The following is a 21,239-nucleotide window of genomic DNA, read 5'->3' as shown; positions in this document are numbered from 1 at the left end:
ACTCCGGACTCTCCAATGACCAGGATCCCAAACACTAGGCCTGAAACTCCCGTCTCGCCAACTTAGTCATGGCAGTTCTGCTCAGTCTGCTGGTGCCTCATAGCCCAACAACAGTCTCGTCTTTCAAAACTGCATCTGCTTTCTCCATAAATATCCCAAATGATCCAGCTTCTGGGGTAGGAATTGCTGAGATTCATTGCTGAGAAGTTCCTAAGCACCTCAGTTTTAAGTGACTGTACCATAATCTTGTAACAACTGCATGTCCACTCATTCAGGAGTTGGAAACACTTGAAAACATCTCAAAACTACCTGTTGTGCTCCTCAGGATCCTAAAGGAGAGGAGGAGAAGATGGCGGTGCGACGCAGTGCGTGCGGCCGCTCCAAAATGATATCGTATTTGTTAAATAGAGGCCGTGCACAATCCTGATTTGATGGAGACAGACGTGAGAAGCACAAAGGAACATCTGGAGATGCCTGCTTCGCTGCTGCTGCTACTGTGTGATCGAGAATCTCCAGAGGGGAAGGCCCCGAATCCTCGGCTTTGCCTATCGCCTGTTGCCGGGGCCGGGGTTGAAGCGCTCGGCAGAGATGGTGCTCGGAGTTTGGTGTTGGAGGGCTGGTCAGAGGCTCGAAGTTTTCCGATGGACTCAAGAGTCAGCTGTGGTCGGGTGCTTCCAGGATGCTGGATCGGCCAGTTTGCAGCGCTGGAAGCTCATGGCAGGGGGGGTTTCTCCCTTCTACCGTCTGCGTGAGATAATGGGACTTTCGTGAGACTTTGAGACTTTTTTTTACCGTGCCCATGTTCTGTTCTTCATCAAATTATGGTATTGCTTTCCACTGTTGTAACTATATGTTATAATTATGTGGTTTTTGTCAGTTCTTTTAGTCTTGGTTTGTCTTGTGTTTCTGTGATATCATTTTCTGGAGGAACATTGTATCATTTCTTAATGCATGCATTACTAAATGACAATAAAAGGGGACTGCGTGTCCTCATAATCTAATCTATACATTTCAGTGACATTAACCCCATTCTTCTAAACTACAAAGAATTTAGAATTTAATACCTAATTTAGGCATTATAGAGGATTTAAAGGTGGACAGAGAAGCTGTGGAATGAAGGATCGTGGGATCTAAGGAGCGATGGCTGTGTGGAATTCCAAACTTGGGGCCCTGGCTGGTGAGTACCACAACTGGAAGTACACAGGAAAGAAGACAACTCGGAAAATTGTGGGGTAAGTAGGAGGTTCAAAACCAACTATTTTCCCTCTCCACTCTCAGTCCTACTGCAGGGTTTTGACCCAAAACGTGGACAATTCCTCTCCCCTCATAGATGCTGCTCGACACACTGAATTCAAGGTTCAAGGGTCAAGAATCATGGATCAACTTTATTAGCCATAAACATTTGCATGTATTAGCAACCTGCGACATGTAACAAAAAAAACACATTCAACAACTATAAAGAATAAAGAATTATATAAAAAATAAAACAGAAGTACAGATATACAATAAAATGTGCATAAATACATAAATACCGGCATGTATTCCAGAGCGGCATGGTAGCATAGTGGTTAGCACAACGCTTTACAGTACAGGCAACCTGGGTTCAATTCCCAGCGCTGTCTGTAAGGAGTTTGTACGTTCTCCCCGTGACCATGTGGGTTTCCTCCGGGTGCTCTGGTTTCCTCCCACAGTCCAAAGGCCTATCAGTTGGGAGTCGTTGCTGGACAGCATGGCTCGAAGGAGAAGAAGGGCTTATTCCGTGCTGTAGCTCAATAAATAAATAAATAAAGACATGTACAATGTAAACAGCATTATAAAAAGTTGTGTATATATAGTGTTTACAGTGCAGTGGGGTAATAGATATTTAATTTATTTAGAGATGCAGCACAGTAACAGACCCTTCTGGTCCAATGAACCCAGGCCACCATTACACCCATGTAACCAATTAACCTACTAATCCGTGTATCTGGAACGACACCAGAGCACCCGGGGGAAACCCACACGGTCACAAGGAAAACCTACAAATTCCTTACAGATAGCACAATTGAACCTGGCTTGCTGGCACTGTGAATCATTCGATAACTGATATGCTATCATGCCATTCCAGAGGCTAACTAGAATAGTTGATCAGATGATCTGCCTCCAGCAGACTGTTTGTAGCTGCAGATTCCACCATGTGCAGTTTCCCTTGTCTCTAGAAGCTAGGAACGTATTAAGGTGCAGAAAGGGGGCAGGGTGGAGAGAACAAAGGGAATGTCTGTGATAGGATGGAGCTCGGGTGGTAGACAGGGTGCTGGTGTCAGCTGAGAGGGGGTGGTGAGGTCTTGCTTAATGATATGCTGGTGAGGGGCAGATGAGTGGGGGGGGACATTGCTGGAACTGTGAGATACACAGGATTCTTTGAGGTAGAATGCTGGGAATGCTCAACAGGTCAGGCAGCGTCTGTGGAGAGAACAGAACAGTTTACATTATAATAAATAGACTTTCATCAGATCTGGCTAGTTTCCTATTTCTGATGAAGGGCCTATTAACATGGCTTCTTTCAGCACAGATGTTGCATGACCTCTGAGTACTTCCAATATTCTCTTATTTTATCTCACTTGTAGAGACATTGGTCATACGTGTGTCCAAGCTTGAGCACGGTACGGTTTCCATCAGCAGCAGATTGCTTGCTTTTATTGAGCATACCCAGGGCCACAGATACAATGACTAGGATGATTAAAGATCATAAGAACATAAGAAATAGAAGCAGGAGTCGGCCATCTGGCCCATCAAGCCTGCCCCGCCGTTCAATAAGATCATGGCTGATCTGTCCGTAAACTCAGCTCCATCTACCTGCCTTTTCCCCATAACCCTTAATTCCCCTACTATGAAAAATATCTATCTAACTGTATCTTAAAATATTTAGTGAAAAAGCCTCAACTGCTTCCCTGGTCAGAGAATTCCACAGATTCATCACTCTCTGGGGAAAAACAATTTCTCCTCATTTCCATCCTAAATCTTCTCCCCTGAACCTTGAGGCAATGTCCCCTAGTTCTAGTCTCACCTACCAATGGAACCAACTTTCCTACTTCTATCTTATCTAGCCCTTCCAAAATTTTGTATGTTTCTATAAGTTCCCCTCTCATTCTTCTGAATTCCAGAGAGTATAGTCCCAGACGACTCAATCTCTCCTCATAAGTTAACTCCTTCATCCCTGGAATCAACCTGGTGAACCTCCTCTGCACTGCTTCCAAAGCCAGTATATCCTTTCTCGAGTATGGAGACCAGAACTGCACACAGTACTCCAGGTGCGGCCTCACCAGTACCCTGTATAGTTGCAGCATGACCTCCCTGCTCTTGAATTCAATCCCTCCAGCAATGAAGGCCAACATTCTGTTTGCCTTCTTAATAACCTGTTGTACCTGCAAGCCAACTTTTTGCGATTCATGCACAAGCACTCCCAAGTCCCTCTGCGCAACAGCATGCTGCAATCTTTCACCATTTAGATAATAATCTGCTCTTCTATTATTCCTTCCAAAGTGGATGATCTTGCCAACGTTGCATTCCATCCGCCAGACCTTGGCCCACTCACTTAACCTATCTATATCAGGTTAGCTTTATTTGTCACATGTATGTCCAAACACACGGTGAAAAGTGTCATGTGCTCCAATGACGAACATAGTCCAAATATGTGCTGGGGGCAGCCTGCAAGTATCGCCATGCTTCTGGTGCCAACATAGCAAGCCCACAACTCACCAACCCTAACCCGTACGCCTCTGGAATGTGAGAGGAACACGGAGTGCTCAGAGAAAACCCATATGATCACAGGGAGAAAGTACAAACTCCTTACAGGAAGCAGCTAGAATTGAATTCTGATCACCAGCTCTGTAAAGTCTTCTGCAGCCTCACTTGACGTGATGCCAGAGAAATTAAATTTATGCCTTGTTTTTGCAATGCTCTTCCATTAAAGCTCCATCGCATTTAGTTTTTGGAAACTAAAACAGGCACTGATTTATGGAACACACACAAAATGCTGGAGGAAATCAGCAGGCCAGGCAGCATCTATGGGAAAAAAAAGTACAGTCGACGTTTCGGGCCGGGACCCTTCAGCAGGGCTGGAGAAGGACTTTGGCAGGCTTCTTCACCTTTGCTTTTCTGCTTGGGGACCCTGGTAAAAGATTAACTTTGCTTTATTTATTTGTTGCATGTACATTGAAACATGAAAACAAAGAGTGAAATGTGTCATTTGCTTCAATAACAATCACAGTGGTGCCATGCTTCCAGCACCAACATAGCATGCCCACAGCTCATTAACACATATGACCATAACACCATAAAGCATAGGAGTAAATTAGGCCATTCAGCCCATTGAGTAGTTTCACCATTCTAGTATGGCTGATTTATTTATTTTCCCTCTCAATCCCATTCTGCCTTCTCCCCACAAGTTGGAGAATAACACCGGATCTCGGGAGAAGGTCCCAATAACTGGAGTGTTTGTACAGGTCTGTTCGACTGGTTCTGCCTGGTAAAGCTGCTAAATGTAGGTACAGCAGCTCTCAGTGGTTGGGCTTCTGTGTGTGCAAGAACTCTCAGAGTGTCAAAGGTTCTGGGGCAAAGGCAGGAGAGTGGGGTAGGCATCCGTTAGTCTTGCGAGACCATGGACCTGCGCCTGGAAAGTCTTCACTCTCCAGGACGCAGGCCTGGGCAAGGTTGTATGGAAGACCAGCAGTTGCCCATGCTGCAAGTCTCCCCTCTCCACGCCACCGATGTTGTCCCAGGGAAGGGCATTAGGACCCATACAGCTTGGCACCAGTGTCGTCGCAGAGCAATGTGTGGTTAAGTGCCTTGCTCAAGGACACAACACGTTCCCTCGACTGGGGCTCAAACTCACGACCTTCAGGTCGCTAGTCTAATGCCTTAATCACTTGGCCATGTGCCCACACACGTGCAGGAGAGTGGGGTAGACAGGGATAATAAATCAGTTATGATGGAATAGAAGAGCAGACATGAGGTGCCAAATGGCTCTTTTGTCTTATGATCTTATGGCGTTATGGTAATCTTTGCTGCCCTTACTAATCAAGAACCTATCAACCTCCACTTAAATATACTGTGCCCAATGACTTGACCTCCACAGCTGTCTTTGGCAATGAATTCCACATATTTACCACTCTCTGGTTAAAGAAACTCCTCTTCATCTCTATTCTAAAGGAATGTCCTTGGATTCGAGTATGTGCTAGACTCCCCCACTATAGGAGACATCCTCTCCACATCCACTCTGTCTCGGCCTTTCAAGCTAAAAACTGATGCCAAGAGATGAACTAATCCCAAACAAACATAATACAAGATCATTTTTGATTGGAGTGTCCATCTCTCAGACCCAAGTAGAACCTTTCATTTAGTTGCAGTAATTCCTGGTTAACATGTTGAATAGTTTTAGATGATGCCTCTAATTAAATCGGGGCTTTGGAGTGTTTAGACTGCAGGCTGAGAAGATTAGATGAAAAACCTATCTTATGTGGTAAAAGTTGTATATCTTGCTTTTATAAATTTAATCATTGTTTTTTTTATTGCAAGCTAAGCTAATACTTCAGGCAGTGTTTTCAAGGTTGTTTGGTGCAAGGATATTGGTTTCTGCCTGTTTGTTCTGCCACTTTTAGTGAAAACCACGTTTGTTTCATCTGGCTGCAGTTTGGCATCGGTGAACGTAAATCTTTGCCCCTCCCCCCCACAAAAAAAGGAAAGAAGTGCATTCGCAGTGTAATAAAATCAAAATAAAATGTTGGAAATACTCAGCAGGTCAGACAGCATCTGTGGAGGTAGAAACAGTTCAAGTTAGGTTCAGGTCCAGGAACCTGCATCAGAGCTGGTAAATTTAGTTGTCAGTAGCAGAGGAGGTGGATGAGGAATGGGTAGAACAAAGTTTAACATTCTTCTTTAATGTCTTTTCTTCCCTTTTAAAGGTGGCCGGGGTCCTGATGGAGTCCGTGATCTACAGCTGCACTCAACATGGTTTTTCATGTTGCTGATACTTTTGCTGGAGCAAGTGGGGGGAGGGGCCGGTGCTTTTGCTTCTGAATGTGTGTGGGAGGGGGAGGTGGCTTCGGGGTTCTAATGTTTTCTGTCATTCATTCTTTGGGTTTTTCTTCTGTTTTGTGGATGTCTGCGAAGAGTAAGAATTTCAGGTTGTATACTGTATACCTTCTCTGATATTAAATTGAGCCATCAAACCATTCAAAGTTCAAAGCAGATTTATTACCAAAGTACATATACTACCCTGGGATTCATTTACTTGTGGGCATTCACAATCGAACAAATGACATAGAATCAATGTAAAACTACTCAGAAACTAAGACTGGCAAACATTGTACAAAAGACAAACTGCAAATAGCAAATAGATACATACATAGACAAACAAATAAACAGATGGATAAATAGATATATAAATAGGTAAACAAATAGATCTACAGATTAATAAATAAAGAAATACATGTGCTCAGCCCCCTGCTCTACTCGATTTATACTTATGACTGTGTGCCTAAGCACAGCTCCAATGCCATAATCAAGTTTTCTGACACCACTGTTGTTGGCTGAATCAAAGGTGGTGATGAATCAGCATGTAGGAGGGGGATTGAAAATCTGGCTGAGTGATGCCACAATAACAATCTCTCGCTCAATGTCAGCAAGACCAAGGAGCTGATTATTGACTTCAGGAGGAGGAAACCAGAGGTCCACGAGTCCGTCTTCATCGGCGGATCAGTGGCAGAGAGGGTCAGCAATTTCAAATTCCTCGGTGTTATCGACATGTCCTGGGCCCAGCACGTACTGGGTGCAATTATAAAGAAAGCACAACAGTGTGTCGACTTCCTTAGGAGCTTGTGAAGATTCTGCATGACATGCAATACTTTGACAAACTTCTAGAGATGTGTGGTAGAGAGCATATTGACTGGCTGCATCACAGCCAGGCATGGAAACATCAATGCCACTGTATGGAAAATCTTACAAAAAGTAGCAGATACAGCCCAGTCCATCACAGGTAAAGCCCTGCCAACCATTGAGCACATCTGCATGAAACACTGTCGCAGGAGAGCAGCGTCCATCATCAGGGAGCCCCACCACCCAAAACATGCTCTCTTCTTGCTGCTGCCGTCTGGAAGAAGCTACAGGAGCCTCAGGACTTACACCACCAGGGTCAGGAACAGCTATTACCCCTCAGCCATCAGGCTCTTGAACCAAGGGGGATAACTTCACTTTTTCCATCACTAAACTGCTCCCACAACCTATGGATTTTCAAGGCCTCTTCATCTCATGCTCTTGATATTTATTGCTTACCTAATTATTATTATTTCCTTTTTTAAAAAATTTCTTTTTGTATTTGCTCAGTTTGTTGTCCTTTGCAAACTGGTTGTTCGCCCTGTTGGTGTGGGCTTTCATTGATTTTATTGTGGTTATTGGATTTATTGAGTATGCCTGCAAGAAAATAAATCTCAGGGTTGTCTATGGTGACATATATGTACTTTGGTGATAAATTTTCTTTGAACTTTGAAATAATACTGAGAGCATGAGTTGTAGAGCCCTTGAAAGTGAGCCTATATGTTCGCAATGGCTCAGGAGCCTGATGGCTGACGGGTAATAACTATTCCTGAAACAAAGGGAATATCACTGACAGGTCGAGATTAAATGTATTTAATGTGGCACTATATATCCATTACTGCACCAATGTGTTGCCAAGACCGAGGCAGTGGTACATGCCAGCAGGCTAGACAATGATAATGAAAAGAGAAAAACTGAGCAAAAAGCCAGACTGAAGCAGTGAAAAATCACAAAAGTAACTTTATTGGTATAATTTGTCAAGGAGTGTTTAATTTAAAGCCACAGAGTTAAACAGCATGCAACCGGGCAGTCAGCCCAAATGGTTGAGTTCTATTTTCCCATCAAAGCAGGTCCCATTTTCCCAAGTTTGGTCCATATTTTTATTGCAACTGACACCTCCTCTGTACTGCTGGCACAAAACATATCTAAGATCATTTGGACTAAAGGGATCAAAGGATCTATGGATCAAGCAGGGCACTTGACATGAGACAGAGGAAAGAGTAATAACAGAATGCAAAATATAGTATTAGTTATGGAAAAAGTACAGTGCAGGCAGACAATAAGGTGCAAGACCACGATGAGGAAGGTTGTGAGGGCAAGGATCCATCTTATTGTATAAGAAATGGTTTTAGCTTTATACCCCATGTCTCCTGTTGTACAATTCAAGGTCCTAAAAGGAGGTTAAATAATTCCTTTCTACAGTTGATGACTTTATAAACAAAAAGGTATGTAGGATGCCATGATATGCAGTATTTAACGTGGCGCTATTACGGCTTCGGGTGTCGGAGTTCAGAGCTCAATTGTGGTTTTCTCTGTAAAAAAGTTGTATATTCTTCCTGTGACCGTTCCTCCCGGGTGCTCCAGTTTCTCACAGTCCAAAGACATACCTCTTGGTAGTGTGGAGGATCTGAGAGATCTTGGGGTCCGTGTGGATAGGACACTCACTGCACAGGTTGATGGTGTTGTTAAGAAGGCAGATAGTGTGTCGGCATTCATTAACCGTGGGTTTGAGTTCAAGAGCCGAGAGGTAATGTTGCAGCTACATAAGACCTTAGTCAGACCCCACTTGGAGTACTGTGTTCAGTTCTGGTCACCTCACTACAGGAAGGATGTGGATACTATAGAGAGAGTGCAGAGGAGATTTACAAGGTTGTTGCCTGGATTGGAGGGAGTATCTTATGAGAATAGGTTGAGTGAACTTGGCCTTTTCTCCTTGGAGCGACGGAGAATGAGAGGTGTCCTCACAGAGGTGTTTAAGATGATGAGAGGCATTGATCGTGTGGATAGCCAGAGGCTTTTTCACAGAGCTGAAATGGCTAACACGAGGGGGCATAGTTTTAAGGTGCCTGGAAATAGGTACCGAGGGGATGTCAGGGGTAAGTTATTCACACAGAGAGTGGTGGGTGCGTGGAATGCACTGCCACTGGCAGTGGTGGAAACGGATACAATAGAGTCTTTTAAGAGCCTTTTAGATAGGTACATGAAGCTTAGAAAAACGGAGGGCTATGTGCTAGGGAAATTCTAGGCAGTTTCTAGAGTTAGTTACATAGTTGGCACAACATTGTGGGCCAAAGGGCCTGTAATGTGCTGTAAATTTCTTTGTTCTATACTGGTTAGTAGGTTAATATGGCTGGCAGGGTGGGGGGATGTTTCGACAACAGAGATAAACAGGACACAGCTTCTAAAGAACAAATGTCAGAACCAGATGAGGATGCAGATAATGGAAAGGATCAACCTAATTACTGTTGCCTGTAAAAAGTATAGAACTGCTTTGTTTGAGACATAAGATGGAAGCTATTTCCAGATGATACTCATGTGGAGATAGAACTTCCCTTGCAAGTAAGAAACTGAATGCACTTATAGTTTGATTTACTCTGAATTTGTTGTAGTTTATTTCTGCATATTAGAAGAGGTAGCTGAATGGTACACTGCACTCCTAACGAAGTAAAGCCACTGGCGTGCCTTCTTCATGATTGCATCAATGTGTTGGGCTCGGGATAGAGCCTCTGAGATGTTGACATCCATGAACTTGAAGCTGCATGAATGAAACAGCAAATTTTTCTATAATCTTACTGAGTGATTATTACAAAAGATGTGGCTTTGTGCAGCGTAAGATCCTCGGTTTCGTTGATCTGTCAGTTGAAATGTCAACATGGAACAATTCTCTCCTTGGATATGGATAGTTTCAATTCAGCGATGGTTGCTTTTGTATTTATGAACCTTATTATTGTTCTAATAATACGACTCCAAAGAAATCGAGAAACCAAGATAAGGTCACAGAGGAACAACTGCACTTATAGCAATTTCTGTTGTCAGTGGAAGGAATAAGTTTAATTCCCAATGGGAGGGGAGGGTTTCTCTTCAGGTTCTGCTAATACTGAGAGTCCACGAGGAAATTACACCTAAAGTTCACTCTGATAAGGAAGGTCTGTACTTAAATACCCTGTAGAAGTAGGTTTTACTTAGGCTAATTGGTTCCTTAAGTTTGTCACAGATGGGAGGGATAGTGGGGATAAACTCCCACTACTTATAAAATGTTCCTAATGGCATGTGTCTGAAATAGCCTCTGACAACCAAGTCCAGCTCCTGGCCTTCATGTGTGGCCTAGCTACTACGCCTGGTGGAACTGTTTCTACTGACAGGTTAAGGGGCAAAGCTGGGTTACCGGTGCCTTAACACCAGATGTTTCGGGCAGATGGAGCTCCTCAGCCACGCCTGACAGCTCTTTTAGGAGAAGGAAAACTTTGATCTCAAACTTCTGCTGCCTTACAGCTATACCCACTCATGGAGAAGGCTTCAGGAGTAAACCCTGAGCTGGAATCCCTGAGGCAGTCCTACACTGAGTTCAATGCTGACCGGCAACTCCTGCAACGCCGCTGGTGCCAAACTGTATACGCACCTGCAGTTCCTTTGGATTCATCGATGGCATGGAGAGGGGGAGCCTGCTACATGGGCGATTGCTTGCTCTTCATATCATACTGCTCTGGCATGTGTAGACAGCTAAGGTGCAATATCCATGGCCGACCCTGATCAATGGAGGGTCGACATTGAGGCTAATTATATATTTTATAAAATAATTATTATTACAACTAGAATTGTCTTGTACATTTGCATCCTTAATGAATATAACCAAATGTAACAAACAGTGCAACTCTTCGTTGATCCTCTGCTATTCTGAATTGCAGTTGATGAAGTAACATCAAGGATCAAAGATCAACTTCATTCACATATACACCTATATATATTAGGGATTTGCTGTGGTGTGTTGGCGTGACGTGCAGAGAAAGACAACATTCAACAATTATGAAGAATAGAGAATTATGTAACATGTAAAGTTAGAGGTTAACGTGTGGATATGGAATATTGATAAATAAATGCTGGCATGTATTTACAATGTAAACAGCATTGAAAGTGGTTTACAGAATTTACAGTGCAGTGACAGTTGTAATGGGTTGAAAGGGGTGGGAGGATTGATTAGATTAAATGCCTGGGGGAAGAAATTCTTTTAAGATTGCATGAAGTTTTATTTTAATAACATTATAGCACTGTCCAGAAGGGAGTGTGTTTAAAAAAACAGTTTTGCAGGATGGGTAGTGTCCACAATGACTTTTCCTACCTGCTTCATTGTTCTGGACACTTACAAGTCCTGCATCATCGGTTCACTGCAGCCAATGACTTTTTTTGCCTTAGTTTTTGTACAGAACTACATAAGCTTATTATTGAGGGTAATTGTTAAACATTTCAGTTTCACTAAACACTTTAATGCATTCCTTCTAGGGCACGAAAATAAACCAGTCCATTTAAAGGAACTACCAACAATTGGGGAAAGTTGGAAGTTCCATCCATTTGTACATTGCAATTACTAAGGATAAGGAAAATAACCGCAAAGAACTGACAGGTACAACATGAGCAAGAGGGGTGTTCACAAATATCAGGGTAAGGATGGGGTGTCAGGGACCGTCTGTCCTGGAGGTCCTGCAGTAAAGATGGGACAGAGAGAGAATGAGAGGCAGAGATTGAGACAGAGAGAGAAAGAGGGAGAGAAAGAGGGAGAGAAAGAGGGAGAGAGGTGTAGAGAGGTAGAAGGAGAGAGACAGAAGGAGACAAGGGAGGTTGAAAGAGAGAGGGTGAGAGAGAGAGGCAGAGAGTGAGAGGCTAGAGGGAGGAAGCAAGAGAGAGGTAGAAAGAGAGAGAGAGGCACAAAGAGAGAAGGATAGGGGCAGAAAGGCAAAGAGAGAGAGAGAGGAGGGATGCTGGGTGAGAGGCAGAGAGAGACAGCGAAGCAGAGAGAGGAAGAGTGAGAGGTAGAAAGAGAGTGAGGGAGTTAGAGAGAGATGGGCAGAGAGAGACAGGCATTCAGAGAGAGAGAGAGAGAGGCTGTGGAAGACAAGAGAGGGGGGCTGAGAGAGCGAAAGAAATAGCATTGCATTTGTTAAAAGCGTTTCACAACCCTTTCAAGTTATCCCGAGATGCTCCTCAGCCAGTGAAGTACTTCCGAAGTGTGGTCACGTTTGTAATCTAGGTAACTCAGCGCCAACAAGTGCAGAGCAAGCCCCCAGAAGCAGGAATGTAATAACGGCCAGATGGCCTGAACTTTCAGTGATGTTGGCTGAGGGTAAAATATTGTTGAGTACACCAGAGAACTCCTTTCCCTTCACCAAAGTTGAGATTTCTTTTTGCATATCTTACAAATGTTAACTAATTCTGCCATCTTTATGGCATTTGTGGCCATTTCAAGGTTTATTTCATACCTTGGAGACCTGTTTTTGTGAGCTGTTAACTGTTCTATTGAACATACAACATAGAATAGTACAGCACAGTACCCTTAAACCCTACCTCCCGTATAAACCCCCACCTTAAATTCCTCCATATACCTATCTAGCAGTTTCTTAAATTTCACTAGTGTATCTGCCTCCACCACTGACTCAGGCAGTGCATTCCACGCACCAACCACTCTCTGAGTGAAAAACCTTCCTCTAATATCCCCCTTGAACTTCCCACCCCTTACCTTAAAGCCACATCTTCTTGTACTGAGCAGTGGTGCCCTGGGGAAGAGGCACTGGCTATCCACTCTATCTATTCCTCTTAATATCTTGTATACAGGGAACAGGGAATCCATCACATCTGTCTGAGGAAAGTGAGGCTCCCCTTCCCGCCCCCATCTTAACTGCATTTTATAGGAGCATCCTGACAAGTTGCACTTCCTTCTGGGGTGGGACTAGCAGAGCCGTGGACCGGAAGTCCGGACAAAGGACTGTGAGAACAGCTGGAAGGATCTTAGGGATCTCCCTACCATCCATCAGGGACATTTATCAGGAGCACTGCATACACAGGGCTCCTAGTATTGTTAAGGATCCCACCCATCCATCTAGCATTCTCTTTGACTTTCTACCATCAGGCAGGAGACTCCGATACATAAAAACAAGAACGGTCAGGATGAGAAACAGTTTCTCCCTCAGGCCGTTAAACATAGAAACGTAGAAAACCTACAGCACAATACAGGCCCTTCGACCCACAAAGCTATGCCAAAAATGTCCTTACCTTAGAAATTACCTAGGGTTACCCATAGACCTCTATTTTTCTAAGTTCCATGTACCCTATTGTATCTGCCTCCACCACCATCGCTGGCAGCCCATTCCACGCACTCACCACTCTCTGCATAAAAAACTTACCCCTGACATCCCCTCTGTACATACTTCCAAGCACCTTAAAACTGTGCCCTCTCATGCTAGCTATTTCAGCCCTGGGGAAAAGCCTCTGACTATCCAGACGATCAATGCCTCTCATCATCTTATACACCTCTATCAGGTCACCTCTCATCCTCCATCGCTCCAAGGAGAAAAGGCCGAGTTCACTCAACCTATTCTCATAAGGCATGCTCCCCGATCCAGGCAACATCCTTGTAGATCTCCTCTGCACCCTTTCTATGGTTCAGCTTCTGAACTCCCTGCCACATCGCATTTGAAGTGTCACTGGTTAATCTGTTTTGTACCTTACAATACTTAATTTATGCACTTTAGTTAGTTTATTTTTGTGTAATCCATCTGTAGATTTCATCCTAACTTTCATAAGTTATTATGTGTTATGCACAGTGCTTTACATCCTGGGCTGGGGAAATACTGTCTCGTTTGACAATATACATGTATATAGTTAAATGACAATAAACTTGACTTGACTTACTTGAAATAAAGTTCAACTAACAGTAAGGACTGGGAACACTCTTTCCAATATCTACTTTGACAACTGTCAGATTTTAGGTGCATTCTGCAGCTTACGAATACAGAACATTTACCCATTAGATTCCACTGCAGTTTTGGAAACAGGGAATGAAACACGTAGGAATCACAGACAATCAAATGTGGCATGAGAACATTGAACAGTACAGTTCAGCACAGGCCAGGCCCTTCAGCCCACTATGCTGTACCGACCATAATGCCAGATTAAACTAAACCATCAGCCTGCATGTCCATGTGCCTCTTAAATGCCCCCATTATGTCTGGAAGAGGGGGCAGAGTGAACCCGTCGTGTGGTAAGAAATGTGAGTGAAGGTATAATGTTCCGGTAGGCAGGAAACAGGAGTGGGGGCTGTACAAGGCAGGCTGGCCAGCGGATAGCAGTGGGAGGTAAGGATGTCTATGCTCTGGCTGTGCCCAACTTTCCATGTCAATTAAAATGCCCATCTAAGCTAGATCCTTTAGCCCATGTTTGTCTACCCCTTTCCTACCCATGCATCTGTCTCCATGTACCCACGCTTTCAAATGTGATCGTAGTCCTTGCCCTGACTACTTTTTCTGGCAGCTTGCTTCATCTAAGTACCACCCTCTGCATAACAACGTCCTCCCTCAGGTCCCTGAGGGAGGTGGGTGTGGTGGGTGGGGGATGGTGGGCTTTCTCCATGCTAGGTCCCTACAGCATGCGAAGTCAGCAGCTTTGTTAGCTTCCGGTTATGGCTGGATATTGAATGCCTATCTCACAGTGTACTTTTAGTATGCACCTGGATTGAGAAGTCTGAGTCTCGGTAGGACCAGTGGTTTGCAATGACACCATCCATTCTTAAGGATCCTCGCCATCTGGGATATACTCTCTTCTCATTACCCAGCGTCAGAGAGGAGGTACAGGAGCCTGAAGACACACACTCAGCGTTTTAGGAACAGCTTCTTGTGATTCCATTCAAATGTGCGTGCGGGCTCGATTTCAACATTTAAGAGAAATTTTGGTAAGTAAATGTATGGGAGGGGGTATGGTGGGCTATAGTCCAGATACAGACCGGTGGGACAAGGCAGAATGATAGTTTGGCACAGATGAGATGGGCCAAAGGGCCTGTTTCTGTGCTGTATCATTCTGTAACTCTATGAATCTGATTCTGATGGTGTGCTGTGAGCTTCTCAGTGCACAGACCAAAGATGGCCATCAAGCTGAATTCTGAGGAAGCAGAACCAGATGGAGTCAAAGGACACAAACAAACAGTAAGGAGATGGAGTTGAGAAGGGGTGTCCAGTTTCTTAAAGAGCCTTTTTAAAAGATAAAAGTTAAGAAAATACACTTATGGTGGTGGCCACTTGCTCCCATTGAGGTCAGTTGGTTGTACAGTTTACAATGAGTGCAATTTCTGGATGGATTCCAAAAGAGATGCTCAGCCCCTCTTGCATCATTTCACAAAATCATTAAATCACCACTGGAGGCTATTCTGCTAGTCAAGTCCAGGTCTGTTTCTGCTGGGCAACAGTGAAGCTTGAAAGGTCATCTTGCCAAGTGTGTCCTTAGCCCAGGCTAAGGTGTGAGACTATGTAACTTCGAACTGTTGCTTGGGCCTGGAGAAACAACATTCACTTTCCATCCCATCCATCCTTTGTCTGCTGAGGAACTGTTACTTGACATGAAGAAACAAGTTAACCCCAACCCCACCCCTCTTTCTCTCTTAGACACAAGTATCTCCATTCTGTCTGCAAGAAAAGGCAGGATCTCCCATTGGCTGCCAATTTCAATTTAACTTCCCATTCCCATTCTGACATTTCTGTCAATGGCCTCCTCTACTGCTATGATGAGACCGAATTCAGGTTGGAGGAGCAACATGTCACATTCCATCTGGGTAGCCTCCATCTTGATAGCATAAATATTGATTTCTCTGGTAATTACACCTTCTCTTTTTTTCTCATTCCTCCTTCTGATTCTCCTCTCATTCCTTCTCCTCTCTTTTGCAGCCCATAAGCTCCCTTTGGTGCCCCTTCTCCTTTCCTTTCTTCCACAGTCCACTGTCCTCTCCTATCAGATTCCTTCTTAGTCAGTCCTTTATCTTTTCCACCTATCACCTTCCAACTTCTTACTTCATCCCCACCACCCCCTTCCCCCTCACCAGGCTTCACCAGTCACCTGCCAGCTTGTATTCCTTCCCCTCCCCACCATCTTCCTATTCTGGCTTCAGCTACTTTCCTTCCCAGCCCCGTTGAAGGGTCTCGGGCAGAAACGCCGACTGCTTATTCCCCTTCATGGACGCTGCCTGACTTGCTGAGTTGCTCCAGCATTTTATGCTTGATAACTTTTAATACAATTTTTCAGTAGGCCATCAATAAAGTGCCACATCTTCTGAGACGTGACATTTCCCCTACAGATTCTACATCCTGAAAGGAAGTGAAACTCCCTGGTCTCCTCGGCTGCACAAGTCGAGGGAAGACAATCCCCGGCCGTGCCAAGCTCATGTGATTGAGGTGCGCCCGATCCCATCCCAAACCCCAGTTTGTGTGGATGCTGTGTGGTTTGCTACCCTGTTACAAATTAATAGCAGGCGATTAAAGGAATTATATTTATGAATCTTTACTAAAGGGTTAGTAAAGAATAACAAAAAGAAAAGGACCCATTCTAATTAAAACAGACAAATGTGAAGAAGTTGGAGCTCATCTTGAACTTCTCTGTCAGTCACGCGCTGGGCCCTCGGTCAACATGCACGCCCACACCACCTTCCGAACATCACTCGCAACCCAAATCGAACAAACGGGTCTCCCACCGGATCGTATGCTACGACCGGTTCTCCCCAGCGTCTTCTCTATTCATCTCTCTTCGAACAAGAGCCCCAAGACCAACCTTAGTCTCCCTCACCAGAGAAACCTCCCCTTAATCCGACCGTCCTAATTGGATAGCACACACTTCTCCTCATCTCTTATCTTCAACAGTAACCCAAACAAGCACGAAAACAGAACAGGCTGCTCTCACAGAACTGCCAAAATGAAACACATATAGCATAACAGTAAAAGTATGAACCAGGCCATTACAAAAGTTACGAGGAACAATTTTGGGGAGACAACAAAACAAAAACATGAATATGAAATGTAGTGGATTATGAGATGTAATGCTTTTGATATTTCATCCCTGGTGTACAAACTGTAGGGTAAAATGTGTTCTCCTTTCAAAATGCCAACAAAAATGTCAAGGTTTAAAATGCTCTGACTCCCGAAAGGAAATGAAATGACTCTCTCTAAACTTTTGTGGGACTGACGGACAGTTTGGAAATCGAGACTCTCTCACAATAGCAGATTGTGAGAGAGTCTAGGTTTGAATTCTTTCTCGTAGTTGCTGTTACTTCTGGGCTCTTGGCCAAAGTCGCACTGAAGCACTGATTTTCGGTCTGCAGGGCTACGCTGTTTCAGCATGTAATGTCGTGCCAAGTTCAATATTTTATGCTGCCTATCAGATGTAATGCTCAAAGCATTAATATTTAAGTCTTTTTTGGATTGGGAAAAACAGCATATATTCAACACTGAATTGAAGTAAAGAAGTTTTTTTAATTTGGTATGTTTTGTCAACTGTAGTGCAGGGAAGTTTTAAGTACCTCAGTGACTAAGATCCATGTACAATTGGGCAGAGATGGATGATGAATGGCCTGATAAAGCATCTGGTTTGTGCCAAAGAGAAGACATTTCAAGGGCAACAATTTCTGACAGAGTATAAGCCAAGTCTAATAATCAGTACAATGCAATGTTGTGACTTGAAGTCCCTCTCTTTACTGATGCGCAGGAAGAAATTCACAGGAGAGGGCAAAACTCATTACAAAGTTGGCCCTGCTCAAGAAAATTACAAAATATATTAAAAGGGGTGTGGAGTGGAAAATGGAATTCAATTCTACTAAGTGTGAAGGGATGCTGATAGTTAGAGGAAGCTTTAATTGTATTCTAAATGTAGTCATATTAAAGATATCAATTAAGGTGGATTAGACTGTTTAAAAAAGCCAATCAAATTCTAGGCCTTACCTGAAGAGAACTTAAAACATATGAGCCAGTTGGCCCATCGAGCCTGCTTTGCCATTCCATAGTGGCTGATTTATTATCCTTCTCAATCCCCATTCTCCTGCTTTCTCACTTTAACCTTTTACTCACCTACTAATCAAGAGCTTATGACCTCCGCTTTAAATATACCCAATGACTCGGCCTCCACAGCTGTCTGTGGCAATCAATTCCACAGATTCACCACCCTCTAGCTAATGAAATTTCTCCTCATCTCTGTCCTAAAGGGAGGTCTATATACGATAGAGACGCAAGTTATGGATAGCAGAAGGTAATGATAGTTTAGGTAAGACCTTATTAGTACTTCACAGTACCAGGCTTTGAGATACTGTGACTCTTCAGAGGATGCAGTTCAACAAACAGTCAATGCTTCAGACCAAGACTCTTCATCGGGACTGGAAAAGAAGAGGGCAGAAGGCAAGGGGAAGGGGAGGAGTACAGGCTGACAGGAGATACGTCATGCCAAGTGGGGACGGTGGGTGGGGTGGGTGAGGGAGGATGCTGGGAGGTGATAGGTGGAAAAGGTAAGGGGCTGAAGAATTGGGGATCTGATAGAAGAGGAGAGTGGACCATGGGAGAAAGGGAACGAGGAGGGGCACCAGAGGGAGGGGTTAACAGGCAGGTGAGGAGAAGGAATAAGAGGTAAGCAGAGAGGGGAATGGAAAAAGAGAGAAGGGAAAGTGGGGAGAAATCACCCCCCTTCAATTTGAAATAAGAGAGAGCTTAGATTAAAGCAGACTGGACATCATAATTCACAGATTGAGGGGGAATAGACAGTGAGAGATTTGAAAAACGGAGGGCAAAAACTTTGACATAGAGGCTATTCAACTTATGTCTAGGGTCAGTGGTTGTAGCAACACCATGTCAACGTTTACAATTACACTAGAGAGGCAGAGAAGGGAAAAGGAGTAGAAGGGATATGAGTGTGCAGTGGGAAGGTGTGATTGGAGAGATCTGCTCCAGTGATTCATTGGGCTACATGTACTGGACTGTGCAAAAGACACCCTAGATTTTTATATGGTTTCAAATGGTATGGTCTCCACAGAGCCCTGATCTCAACATCATTGAGACTGTCTGGAATTACTTGGAGAGACAGAAGCAGGCAAGACCGCCAAAGTTTGCACAACTGTGGCAAGTTCTCCAAGATGCTTGTAATAAGTTACCACCCGATTTTCTTATACAACTGAAGAACGGAGTTGATGCCGTTTTAAAAGGGTGGTCACACCAAGTATTGATCTGATTTAGTTTTTTACTGTTTGCTGCTTTTTATAGTAATTTTTTTGATATTTAAAAACTTTTCATTTAATTATTTTTGAAAGCATCTTCTTTTACGTGTGCACGGTACTGTATCTTTAATGAGGCCAGGAAAGAAACCAGTCTCTGAGTAATTCATAGTTGATGCAGTTAAAGACCTATGCTGACGTAAAGAAAATTTGAATCAAATATACAGTAACGATTGAGATCACTAGAGAATTTAATCTTATTACCACCTTTGTTCCTTTTCATCCCTTCAAAACATGAACATTTTTAACGGATCTCTTTGACAATCCTCAGTACTGCAACTCGCATTATTTACACGTAATACATCCCCTTTACATAATGTATTAATGCTGTTGGCTTTTGTGCTTCACTTTTGCTGATTAGGGATGGTCCAGAGGCAGGCTTTCCTTGAAGGAGTCCTGTTAAAGAATGTGCATTGATTAAATCTCAAAGAACAAAAAAAATAATAGTCAATGCAAACTTAATCAAAACCAAATGATTAAAAATTCAAGTAAATTAGTTTAATTGTCTTGCTTTCAATTAAACCACTGCTCTGTGAGGAGTTTGTACGTCCTCCCTGTGACCACACGGATTTTTTTCCGGATGCTCCAATTTTCTCCCAAGGCGGTAGGTTAATTGGTCCTTGTAAATTGTCCTGTGATCAGGCTAGGGTTAACTGATTGAAGTTTTGATTGACATACAGTGCAGAATAGGTCCTTCCAGCTCTTCCAGCTGTGCGGCCCAGCAAACCCCCAATTTAAAACTAGCCTAATAACAGGACAATTTACCATGCCCAATTAACCTGCCAACCGTTGTGCCTTCGGTCTGTGGAGGAAACTGGAGCCCCCGCAGGAAACCTACACTGTCACGGGGAGAACATACAAAGTCCTTACAGACAGCAGCGGGAATTGAACCCGGGTCGATGGTACTCGGGTTCTAACCACAACACTACTATGCCGCGTTAAATCAGGCGGTTGCTGGGAGGCGCGGCTCAAAGGGCCAGAAGGGCCTGCTCCACGCCGTATCCCGATAGATAATGAATAAACAATAATATAAATATCAGCTGTAGTGGAACATATCTATGAGGACTTTAATGTATAACACTGCTAAGTTAATCCTGAATTCTTTCTGAAGTGTCAATAGGTTTTAATGTTGTAGTATTCCAGCATAAAGGCTGAAATGAATACAAGAATTGCTCTATTGTGCTGGAGAGACGTTGCACCAAACTTCATGTGAGTGTCCCAGAAAAATATAAGTATTAAGTGTAAGGTATAAAGCCACTGCTACCACTCAGTAAGATCTTGTTTGAATTGATTTTTGGCCTCGGCTACACTTTCTTTTCCTTGTTCCCCGTAACCGTCAAAGCACTGCAGATACAAATCCACTTCAGGAGAAATATATCTCCTCTCCACCCACTCATCATAAACAACTCCACTGTACAGTTAGCATTGTTTCAACATTCAGATTCCTGGCCATCATTACTTCACAGGACCTCATGTGGGAGAACCGCATCTCCTTCACTGACAAAAAAGCTCGGCAGAGGACACACTTCTTGTGGCCATTGGTGAGATTCCATTTCCCCTGCGCGATTCTGCACTGCCACCCTTACCTCAGCCATTGCTGCCTGGTTTGGTGCGGCGTCCTCTCACAGTATACGCAAACTACAGCGAACTCTGAGGTCAGCAGGCTGCAGTTTACCATCACTGCAGGACTTGTGTGCACCCAGGACAAAGAAGAAGGCAGGAAATATCATTGCGGACACTACCCGCCCCCGCAAATGGCCTTTTCCAAATTGCTCCTTGTGGAAAGCTCTAGGAGGCTATTAAAACCTTCACTATCTTCAAAGTTTCTTTCCTCAGGCAGTTAATCTGATCAACCATTCTAGTTACCTCCCCCCCAACATCTATTACCCTTGTCACTGCACTGTAAACGCTTTTAAACTACTGTTTACATTATAAATACGTGCTGGCATTTATGTACTTAAGCACATTTTATTCCAGATCCTTACCTTAACCTCTAACTTTATTTTTATGTAATTCTTTATGATTTATAATTTTTTTTGCCATCATGCCAACACACTGCAATAAATTCCTCGCATATGTAAGTGAATATGGCGAATAAAGTTGACCCTTG

Source organism: Mobula hypostoma, chromosome 22 (assembly GCF_963921235.1).
Source record: "Mobula hypostoma chromosome 22, sMobHyp1.1, whole genome shotgun sequence".
Lineage (NCBI taxonomy): Eukaryota > Metazoa > Chordata > Chondrichthyes > Myliobatiformes > Myliobatidae > Mobula > Mobula hypostoma.
This window is presented reverse-complemented; position numbering follows the sequence as displayed.